General features: G+C 35.3%; 1 non-coding gene across 1 annotated transcript; it reads right to left on the bottom strand.

Moving 5' to 3' along the window:
* Positions 1-11,696: 11,696 nt before the first annotated feature.
* LOC145615862 (small nucleolar RNA R71) lies at positions 11,697-11,803 on the bottom strand. Its single transcript, XR_014107438.1, has one exon. It is a non-coding gene; the product is annotated as a small nucleolar RNA R71 (small nucleolar RNA).

The following is an 11,803-nucleotide window of genomic DNA, read 5'->3' as shown; positions in this document are numbered from 1 at the left end:
TAGAGTTTCGATACGTTTTTTTTAAAATGTAATAATATATTATTATTGTTATTATTAGGACCAAGACTAGTAATTTCAATATGTTATGAATGATCTATGTCTACATTTGACATGACTAAGGGCCTGTTCATATTTCCTGAACTGAGCTGAACTGAACTGAACTGAACTGAATTGATTGGAACTGAACTGAACTGAACTGATTGGACCTGAACTGAACTGAACTGAACTGAACTTAACTGAATTGAGCTGAAATGAATATTTTATGTGAGAGGAAAATTAAGAGCTGAACTGAACTGAACTGATTGGAACTGAACTGAACTGAAATTAAGTAAATGTGAACAGGCCCTAAGGGCCTATTATATCCAGCTTAATTTTAATTCAGTTCAGTTAAGCTATAATGAGTTGAATTCAGTTCAATTCTTAATTTTCTTCTCTCTTAAACAATTCATTTCGAGACCCTACGACTAGTAATTACTCCATAGTTTTGTGCTCCTTTCACTCATACTCCGTAATAGTTATATAAGACCATCTCCAATGGTGAGACTCAACTTTGAGTATTGAAATACAAAGTGAGTTGTTTTTACCTCTAATGGTCATACCATACCCACTTCTCAATTTAGCAACTCATGTTAAGCCTAATTTTCCAATGGTGAGACTCTCTAAAATATACAAATGTCACTTTTCAATTTATAGCCCATCAATTATTGTAAGATTAAAAAATAATAAAAAAAAAGGTAAAACTTAAATAAATTACAAAATATATTACTCCCTCCGTCCCTAAATTACATTCCTCCTTTGTATTTTTGGTATTCCAAAATTACATTCCTCCTTTCTATTTTTGGTAAGTTTTTTTTAGTAAATCAACTCTCTTTTTCTGTTTTATATTTAATGCTTTCTCACTCATCCTTACCTAATCTCACTCGTAATCCTTGTGCCAAATTACAATGAATATGATTGGTTAAAATTTTTTAATTAGGAGCATGTGATTGGTCCTTTTTTTTGCAAAGGATTTATGACTTGTCATGAGTAATAACTAATCTATCTTTGTACTTCCCATTGCAACGAAAAACGCTTGCAGCGCCTCGAGACAGACTCAAGAATTATTGTTATTTGTCTTATTCTTCCCTCCTTAATTCCCGTGTAAATTTCTAAAGAGGAATGTAATTTAGGGACGGAGGGAGTAGAATATTGACAAGGGCCCTTTTGTCAAATGAGACTCAAAGTTAAGTATCTAAACTTAGCAACTTTCTTTTGTACTCCTTCCGTTTTAAAATACTTGCTCCATTTTTATTTTTTGCACTATTCATTTATCATACTTTGACAAATGTTTGTGATTTATATATAAGAAAAAATATAGTCTTATGGGTACTTGTTGGAATCGTCTCATTGAATAGATTATTAATTTTCAATTGTTAGAATTTATATTAATTGATAATTAAAGATATATTTGATTAAAGATTAGCGTTGGCATATGTGCCCAAGAGAAATGGAGCAAGTATTTAAAAACGGAGGGAGTAGTTGCTAAGTTTAGATACCAACTTATTGGTATACATTGCTAAAAATACTCACCACTACAAAAAAAAACCCCTATCGAGTTGCCTATAAATGACCTAACGACGCGATTCGCTTCAAAGGCAACTCTACAGCCACCGACACAATAGCTTCCAACTTTAGGAGTCGCCTCTGAGGCAACTCGATGGCTTTTATATAAGTCACCTATTAGTTGTTAGGTGACTCTATTTGTTAAGCTATTGTGTCGCTTGTGTTGAAAGAGGCGACTACATAGGTTAATCTATTGTGTTGCTTGTGTTAAAAGAGGCGACACGTAAAAATCAACATTTTTTTCAGCTATTTTTATTAACTCATATAATGTCAGTATTTATGACACTCAGCATGCTTGATCTCTGTTTTTTTTCCTGGACGGTTGAAGTTCTTGCCATTATGCCAAAGTTACTTCCCTCCCCCCCCCCCCACACACACACATATATATATATATATATATATATATGATATTGTAACTATTTTTAAATATATTCTTAGAATTAACCTATCGTGTCGCGTCATACGTTTAGGCGACTTATTAGGTAGTGGTCATATAATAAAGCACCTAATAAGTCGGACTATTAGAGTTGCCTGTACATAAGGTGAGACTTGTAAACATATCTAGTCGCCTCATACTTATTAGGTGACTTGTTAAGTTGGGGTTAAAATCAGCAAAGCACCTAATGAGTCACCTAATATACATGAGGTGACTTGATAGGTTTACAAGTCGCACCATACATGCATGTGACTCTATAGCCTGACTTATTCGGTGCCTTAAATTAGATTTTCAAAGTCACCTGTATATTAGGTGCGACTCTTTAACTTATCGAATCACATTATGCATATTAGGTGATCATTAGGTGAGAGTCATAGATAACATAACTCACCTATTGCATCGCCTAATATGTATAAGGCGACTCGACAGGTTTTCGAGTCGTACCTTATGTACAAGTGACATTGAAAATCTAATTTAAACCACCAAATAAGTCGGATTATAGAGTCACAAGCATATATGGGGCGACTTGTTAACTTATCAAGTCACCTTATATATATTAGGCGATTCGTTATGTGCTTTGTTGATTTCAACCCCTACTTAACAAGTTGCCTAATAAGTATGAGGCGACTCGATAGGTTTATAAGTCGCACCTTATGTACAGGTGACTCTAAAAGTTCGACTTATTAGGGGTTTTTTGTAGTAGTGACTCTCTCTCTCTCTTAAAAATACTCACTTGAGTCTCACCATTGAAAAGGGTCTAATACATACATAAATTTTATACTTCAATTACTTCCTTAGAATTGTCAATATACAATTTCGACCATCATTATATGGCATTTTTCAATTGTATTAATACGAAGTATATCGAATATTTATACATTAAGACTAATCCATTTATAGTTTGCATAATAATATTAGTTTTTTTTTTTTTGGAAGAAAGATGGCAATGCAAACATATGGTCAAAGTTAATATTTGAATAGTGGAAATTGAAGCTCAACCTGTTCAATTTATACATAATATAAATAATAAAACAAAATAAAGTAACACTAAGTTAATTTACCTTATTTTTGTTTATTTGATTTGACCTAGCTGAACTTAGTTCTAGATATGATCTAATTTGATTGCATTATTTAACTAAGCTAATTATATAGTCAGGAGTGTTTTTATAATGTTATCCAAACGGCAAACTTACTAAAAACTTTGTAGTAAATACGGAGTACTCCATAATGATTATGACTTAGACTCGAATTACGGCTATACAGTACTACGACCCTTACATTACATTTAAAAATAGATAAAGGACGGAGAAAGAGGGAAAAGGACACACCTAATTGCTAAATGTGTATGTATTTTGATAATATAATGTTAATAGATTGAAATAATACAACAAATAATGTTGGTGATGAAAAGAGCATTACTTCATAATATTAATTAGTGGTAATGATGCATCATGTGAGAGTTTATATCATGTTCCCTAGTGATTAATCAATTTATGGGTACACACATCATTAGTTTAGAGTAGGAAGTTTGTCTTTAGTTCATACATTCAATATCCTAAAAAAGATAATTACGGAGATTAAGGAACAATTACAAATTATTAATTAGTACTTAATTTTCTGCCTAAACAAAACAAAAATTAGAAGCTTTGAATTAGTGAAAAAATAGCATAAAATCATAGTATGTGACAAATTTATGTGGATTTTGTATGTAAGGTAGAGATGCAAAAAATATACCAATTTTTGTTCGGTTTTAAACTTTTAACATTAACGAGATTTGCGCAATTAATGACATGATCCTTAAATCCTAACAAGTGGGACATTTTAATGGGGGCACTTTGGATTGAAGATGACCAATTTTGTACAAAAGGGGATGTACCATGAAAAACACACGTGGGTCCATTAAGGTTCTAGGGCAACTCATTTGGTTCTAATTAACTCAATTTTTCTTATTAATTTATTAAAGAGTACTAACTAACCCTAATTTAATGAAACACAAATTATGCCTATATCTGTCTCTCTTTAAGAATTATCTATCATTTTGTGGCAAAGAATATGTGGTTATTATAAGGTGATGATCACTTTGACTAATAGTTTTTGTTTTGTTTTTTTTAATTAATCATAAATCTTATGATGCAAATGGTGAAATGATAGATCTACAAGGATAAGATTCAAATATTATACCTATAAACATTTTTAAAATAAATGAAAAACTGGTTATATTCTTAAAATATAGTAATGATTTATGACTACTTATACAAATAAAACACCACATACGTAACATATAACTTAAACATGGATATACAAGCAATCAATTTGCATGTATAGTGAGAGTGAGGGATAGCTCAAGACCTCAAGTGATTAGAGCTTCCCTCCCGATTCTAGGAAATCCTGGGATCGATTCTCACCCCAGCCCTTGTGGCTCGATCTCTAAACACACAAAAAAAAAAAAAAAAAAAAAAAAAAAAAATTAAAAAAAATATAATAAATTTACATGTATAGTATTCATACACCAGTACATACCAACTATAAATGCGTAGGGTGTATTTTTTGTAAATGTATATAGAGTGATAAAATTTTCCTAATTAGTATAAAAATTCCTTTATGTTACATATCATTGTCTTATATATAAGGGTCTAGATAACATGTTGATCAATTTTATTATGAAATCGACCAATAAAAAGTAAGTATAGTGATATTCGTTGTCATTTTAAAGATGACTTACGTAGAAATTTCATTTATCTATATTACCACTGTAACGATACATGGAATAATTATAAGTTTAACTCTAGTACGAGTATATAACCATATTGTAGACTTGTAGTATTTGATTGGAATGAGAGATTGATTGACTATTTCAAATATTCCTCAAATCGAGCAATTATCTATCCCTAAAGACATAGATTTCAAGTATAATGAATAATGCTTGAGTATATTAGTATGTATTGTCTTTTATACCTCTTTAGCCAATTAAAAAAAAATTTTAAAAAATTTTAAAAAAAATTTTAAAAAAAAAAAAAAAAAAAACAAAGGGGAAGTAATTGAATCACAATTAAGATGGCTAGCTATCTTGTCTTGTTATGTAGACCATATAATCTTCCTCTGTCTCCAATAGAAAAAGAATGAGATCAAAAACAAAGTACCAATTGCAAAACAAATCATAAACAAAGATAAAATATCATCTCTCACCTTAATCCAAGATTGAGCCAAATTTTAGCGTTTGTTACCTTCCAAACATACAAATAGGAGGCCACATGTCACCCTCCAATGGGGGCCAATCTAATTTGGGTAGGAAATGTTATTGGTTGAGACTTGAGAGAAAGAGAATTAAATATTCTTCATAACCTTACCTTAGCAAACGTGAACCACCAATACGTACATTTATTAGTCTATTGGTAAGAGAGTAGTTCGAGTGTTCGACCGTAGTAAAAAAATCAATTTTACACACAAAACCTTAAAATGAATGCATGACAACATACATGCAATGCATCAACATTTACTATAGAAGATTTCTAATATTCGAAACTTAGCCTGAACTGACTCAAATTCAGTTTAGTTAGACTGACTCAAATTTAGATTAGTCGGAATCAAATAGACATTGAACTAGAAACTATCAATATCATACACAATAACAAGTGTGTAACATTGGATAAAATATTGTAATATGAATAAGAACTCAAATTAAAAGGAGGACCAAAGACCAAATGGGGTACCCTTGCACATGGAATTGTGGGGCATGTACAATAAAAGAAGAAGAAAATGGTTTGTTTAAAAATTCTTTGGAAAGAGAATCTTCTCTCTCCACTTGGTGGTTGACGAAGCTGGAGAGATTTTCTTTAAAAATACCAAGTAATGAAAAGGAGGGGCCAGCTGCGCATGTGGGTGGGTTTTTGAAGGGCTTTCTAGTTTCTTCTCACTTCGTGCACCGAAATTTTAAGGCACACTTAAAGTTCCGTTCTTTTCATCTTAATTTTAGTTAATTTAATTTAATTCTGTTCAGCTTATTTTAGTTCATTTTCTAATTTTTTTTGGATTGCTAAACGCCGCCGTCCAAAATGATCACCACCGCTAATATTTGGTGTGAGTGGACAACCATGTCCTTACTATATAATCACCTTTTTTTTTTCCCCGGCAAACCCACCACCCCTTCCGATCGGCGACAACCACCACTATCTTGACCGACGACTCACCATATCCCCTCAAGACAAGCCACCACCTTCCCTCCCTGGCGGGAAGGTACTGTTTTTTTTTTGTTTTCGGCAATAGTGGTAATCGGAGCCCGAAACCATATACCGGGCACGGTAATCGATTTTGGGCTCCAGTTACCGTGCCTGGTAACCGGTTTTGGGCTCCGGTTACCGTGCATGGTAAACGATTACCATGGTAACCGGAGCCCAAAACCGGTAACCGGAGACCAAAATCGGTTACTGTGCAAGGTAATCGGAGCCCAAAACCGGTTACCATGGATTGAATCAATTTTGGGCTCCGATTACCACGATTGTCGGAAATTAAAAAAACCACCACCTTCCTATCGGCAAGGGAACGTGGTTGGTCGTTATTGAGAGGAATGTGGTGGGTCGCTGGTCACGGTGGTGGTCATCGCCGATTCAGATGGTGGTGTCAAATTGTTAGTGATTAGTGGCAAGAAAGAAGATAGTGGTGAAGTAATAAGGGCATGTAAACATGGGCACGGGCCGTGCCCGTGCCGCCGCGAGCCATGCCTGGCCGTGCCGGGGTGGGGGCCGTGCCGTGCCGTGCCTGAAATTGGCACACCCCAGCCCACGGCACGGCACGGCCCACGTGCCTAGCGGGCTGTGCCGTGCCGGGCCGCGGGCCAAACCGTGCCACCCTTCTTTTGTTTTTTTTTTTAAAAAAAAAAAATAAATGATAAAAAAAACGAATTAAAAACAACAATGCATATAATAAAAAAAAAATACGAGTGCGATAATCCGAAAACACAAAAAATTGAAGAATAACTTATTTTATTATATGACGGTAGCCGGTACGAATGTACGATAATTCAATAATACAAAATTACAAAATAAGTAATGATAATTAAAAATCGTACAATAGTGTATGAATATTGAATAACTTCATTTATTATACGGAATACGAAGTTCGATAATACAAAAAGAATACAATAGTGTATAATGTAAATATGTAATCATGTAATTATTATTGGTCGTCTTCGTCTTCGCCTTCGTCTTCGTCTTCCTCTCCTAGAGGTTCAAGTTCATCCGCCAATTGAGTGGATTGAGAAGCATGAGAACTAAAAGAAGTCGACGTTCCTTCATCGTCGTCGTTTTGTGCATAAGTACGATCTTGAGAACGAGTTTCGGCATCCAACCAATCCTTGAAGCAAACACACATTTCAAGTGTTTCGGATTTTAGTCTTGTTCTTCTATCGTCTAAAACTCTTCCCAACGCACTAAAAGCTCTTTCGGAGGCAACGGAGGAGACTTGGATAGCAAAAATATCACGAGCCATTGCCGACAAAATTGGATGTTTCACGGCTTGTGATTTCCACCAATCGAGGATGTCGAGGCCAAACTTCTCTTCATCGTCCATGCCTTTCACGAAGTCGTAACTTAAGTACATTTGCAACTCCGAAACATCGCATTGTGTTCTCTTACTTGATGATGATTCCGTACCTGAAAACTTGGACATCATGTTAGCAGCTTGTGCAAATAAACCTTTGGCCCGTTTACTTACATTTTTGGATGTTTGAGAAGGGGCAAATCGACACACGGTTCCATATTTACTTTCATAAACTCTATATAAAGAAAAAAACTCATCCGTCACCTTATTTTTAAAAGTTTCAACATCATCTTCAAAATTCATGTTACTATAATAAATATCAATTAATAAAAAGGTGCCATCATATTTTTGTCTAGGATCTAAAATAGAAGCAAAAATATAAATCATAGGAATATCGGTGTTGGAAAACGGGGGGGAAAACTAGCCGTTTTAGAGCTGTTGGAAAACGGCCAAAAACGGCTAGTTTTCCAACGGTCAAGGCACGGGCCGTGCCGTGCCGTGCCTTGCCGAGCCGGCGGGTCGTGCCAGCGTGCCGGCCCACGTGCCACCCGCCGTGCCACGGGCCGTGCCCGTGCCAAAATCCAAAAAATTGTTCACGGCACGGCCCACGGCCCACAAGTGGGCCGAGTCGTGCCGGGCCCGTGCCGCCTGCGTGCCGGCACGGCCCGTGCCCATGTTTAAGGGCATGGTTGTCCATTCACACTAAATGTTGGCGATTTTGATCATTTTTTTTGGCGGTATTTAACACCCCCTTTAGTTCAGCTCAGTTCATTTCAATTCAGTTCAGTTTAGTTCAACTCAGGTCAATAAATGATAACAAACCCTTAGTCCCCTGTGAAGATTCATAAGAGCTAGTAAAGTTTGTTTTAGTAGTATTTTATTTATGTTCCCGTCAAATTTGAGCTTAGAAAGCTCGGTTTAGCAGATGCTACATTATATAAACCAATTTTGGATTTCGACCATCAACTTAATTTTTTTGTTGAGATGATCGTATAACAATATATCAAGAGCCAACGTAACACATTTTAAATTTAATGGGCTCTTATGTGAAAAAAGGGTGTGATAGAGTATATAAAATTAAAATTTGATTATGTTTTCACCAAATATACTGCCTCCGTTTCATATTATTTGCAACGATTAGACATTTTTCCTCTCTACTCTTATATCAAATCGTTGCAAATAATATGAAATGGAGGTATTATAAACACTTTACTTGAATGAGGTTATGTCGAAAAAAATGACTTTAGGCTAAGCTTAAGCCTAGATACCCTAAAATAGTCCGCACGAAGGGTCACTAATGACAGTTATTAGTCCTATACTATTATCATCTTAGCTGTGTGTTACGGCGCCTGCCCATCTTTTTTTTTTTTTTTTCCTTTAATTATTTTTTATTAGTAGTAAAGTTTTGTTCTAATTTTTTTAATATATTTGCAACCACTAAATTATGTTTACTTTGTCTTTGTCTAAGTTTGGAGTATGTCAACTCCAATGATTTTAGCTCTAGAACTAGAAAGAAGGCTAATGATTTGTTGCAACTTAAACTAAGAACTTGAATATTAGAGGAGAAAAAACGCCAGCTATTTATTGGTGACTAGCTAGAGCTAGCACAATCACGTTTTATTCCAATTGTTAAACCTAAATTGGTCAATATTTGACACCTTTAATATATGTTATATCAAAACAATTTAATATTACTAAATTGCTAATACAAGTGTTTTACTAAGGCTTGAGCAAATTATTTGAAAAATCAAAAGCCCAAAGTCCAAATTTGTATCCGATTCGATAATTTGCTATTAAAAATTATTTGCAAAACCATAAACCCAAAATTTCAATCCGTATCCGATCTGATAATTTGCTAGCAAGCTAAGTATGGTTACCATGTACCATTTTTAAAGTAAGTAACAAGTACGAAGTATATGATAATGATAAGACAAGCATTTTTTTCCCACTTAAATATATTTATCCAAACATCACTGCGGTTTTCTGTTTTTTGGTTTTTTGTTTTTCTAAATTATATGATATATGTTGATGTGTTCATTATATATATATATTTATCCCCGTCCCTTGGTCGTAATTAGTAGTGTTTTTGGCTCCTACGAGCCACTTTTATTACTAATTTGTGTTTTCCAGTGCTTTGGTAGTTTTGTTTGAGTTTTGTAGGAATTTGCGTACTTGGAACATTTTTCCGGGTTTTTGAGGAGCATGTACAAGTGTTAGAAGACCGCGATCACGTTCGATAGCCCAAGACCGATCAGAGGTATCGACCGGTGACTAAGGGCTCAGTTTGATGGCACTTGGGCCGAGTTCGGAGGCCCAAAGGCCTTGCCCAAGCCACAAGGCTCCGCCCGAAGGCGCGCCCGGCCGGGCGGGGCGAAGCAATGCTTTGAAGAGTTCCCGCGCCCGGAGACGCGCCCGGCCGGGCGCGAGAAGGCATCTGAGACGAAGAAGGCGGGCCCGGTCGGGCGGCCCCTTGCCCGACCGGGCGCGTGTAGCTTTTAGGAAGTTTAGCTTTCCGATCAGTTTTGTTTAGCGAATAATACTTGCTTAGTATTAATGTAATTTTATTAGGCAAGATTAGTTATCTCTTTTTTTACTTCTCTACTCTCTATTATTATTTTCTTCTCTCTCTACTTAGACTTTCTCTCTCTAGACTCTTATTTTTTCTTGTTCCTAAAACTCCATTGTAATTCCGCCGTCTTAGTACGATTTCTCTCTTAATTAATCTCAGTATTTTATTCATTCAATTTCTTCATGTCTTGTTTAATTATTATGTTTTGCTTAGTTTTAATTATGTCTGAGTAGTTTTTCCTTCTAGGGTTTATGGGGATCTAATAAATAATATGAAGGGGTAATTTTATGATTGTTGATTATTAATGCTTAATTGATTTCCTATTGATTGTTTAAATGCTATGCAATTAGATTTGGCCAGGTTTAATTGTATGAGTTTAGCAATATTGATTCGAGATTCGAGAGATGAGAATTGATGTTTAGGCTTAGTTTCAACAGGCAGATTAATTTATAAATGGTTAGGTCGAGATTCGAGAGATGAGATTTATTACCGGTAAATTAATTCTGTGATTGTAATACGTAGCGAAAGCCCTTTATGATCTGATTAATTAATGCATTGATGATTGATTATTGTGTTTTGCTCTGGAATATTGTTTATTAGTGAACCTATGCCCTAGGCCTTTTAATATTTGATTTCTTCATTGATCCTTTTCCTTACTCATAATCTTCGTAGTATAGTTCATAATCACAACAAATATTGGTTACTTTAATAATTTAGATTATATTAATTAATTAGGAGTAGAAAGACTTGTTTCCCTGTGGATTCGACCCTACTTCCCTATCTGCATAAGCTAGTGGACTTAGGTAACTATTTTTGATTAGGTGATACGACTTTAGCCTGTCAAAATTTGGCGCCGTTGCCGGGGAAACGGTTTTATTTTTATTTCTAATTGTTTTTGTAGTCTAGATTATTTTTCTTTTGCCTCAAAGGACATTAGTTCTTTGAGGTAGGTCTAATATCTGTCTTTTTAGTTCTTTGTTTATGCCCAGGTGTTCCAGATCAGGTTACATTCCATTCGATCTTGAGATCGAACGCTCGTTTCATAGACAGAAGAATTTTTATAGGCAGATCCTGGCAGGTTCTGGGAGTAATAATATTCCTAGAAATCCATTACCTGCTTCTATTGATTCGGAGCACTCTTCTGATTCAGAACTAGAGATGGGTACACCACCACCACCTCCACGTCGCAAGCTTAGCGATTATTCGCAACCATCCCTGACGGATTTTCCACATCTTTCTCCTACACCTGATCTCGAGGGAGTCCAGTTCGAGATCAAGCCCAAGTTCATAACGATGATAGAAAGAAAGCAGTTCAGTGGAGCAAAGGGTGAAGATCCTAATCTTCACATTGCAGATTTCTGTCAATATTGCAACACTATTAGGCAGAATGGGGTAATGCAGGATCAAATCAGGGAGATTCTTTTTCCCTTTTCTTTATGTGGAAAAGCTAAATTGTGGTTTAATGGTTTGAATAGAGCTGCACTTGGTATTACTAACTGGGAGACTCTTGCTTTAAATTTTTATAATAAATATTACCCTGCAGAGAAAACAGCTTTATTGAGAAGTGCCATCCAGAATTTTGCCCAGGAGACAGATGAAGCATTATATGAAGCTTGGGAAAGATTCAAGGATCTGCAGAGGGAGTGTCCCCACCACAATTT

The sequence above is a fragment of the Chenopodium album genome, chromosome 25, assembly GCF_948465745.1.
Source record: "Chenopodium album chromosome 25, dcCheAlbu1.1, whole genome shotgun sequence".
NCBI lineage: Eukaryota > Viridiplantae > Streptophyta > Magnoliopsida > Caryophyllales > Amaranthaceae > Chenopodium > Chenopodium album.
This window is presented reverse-complemented; position numbering and strand designations above follow the sequence as displayed.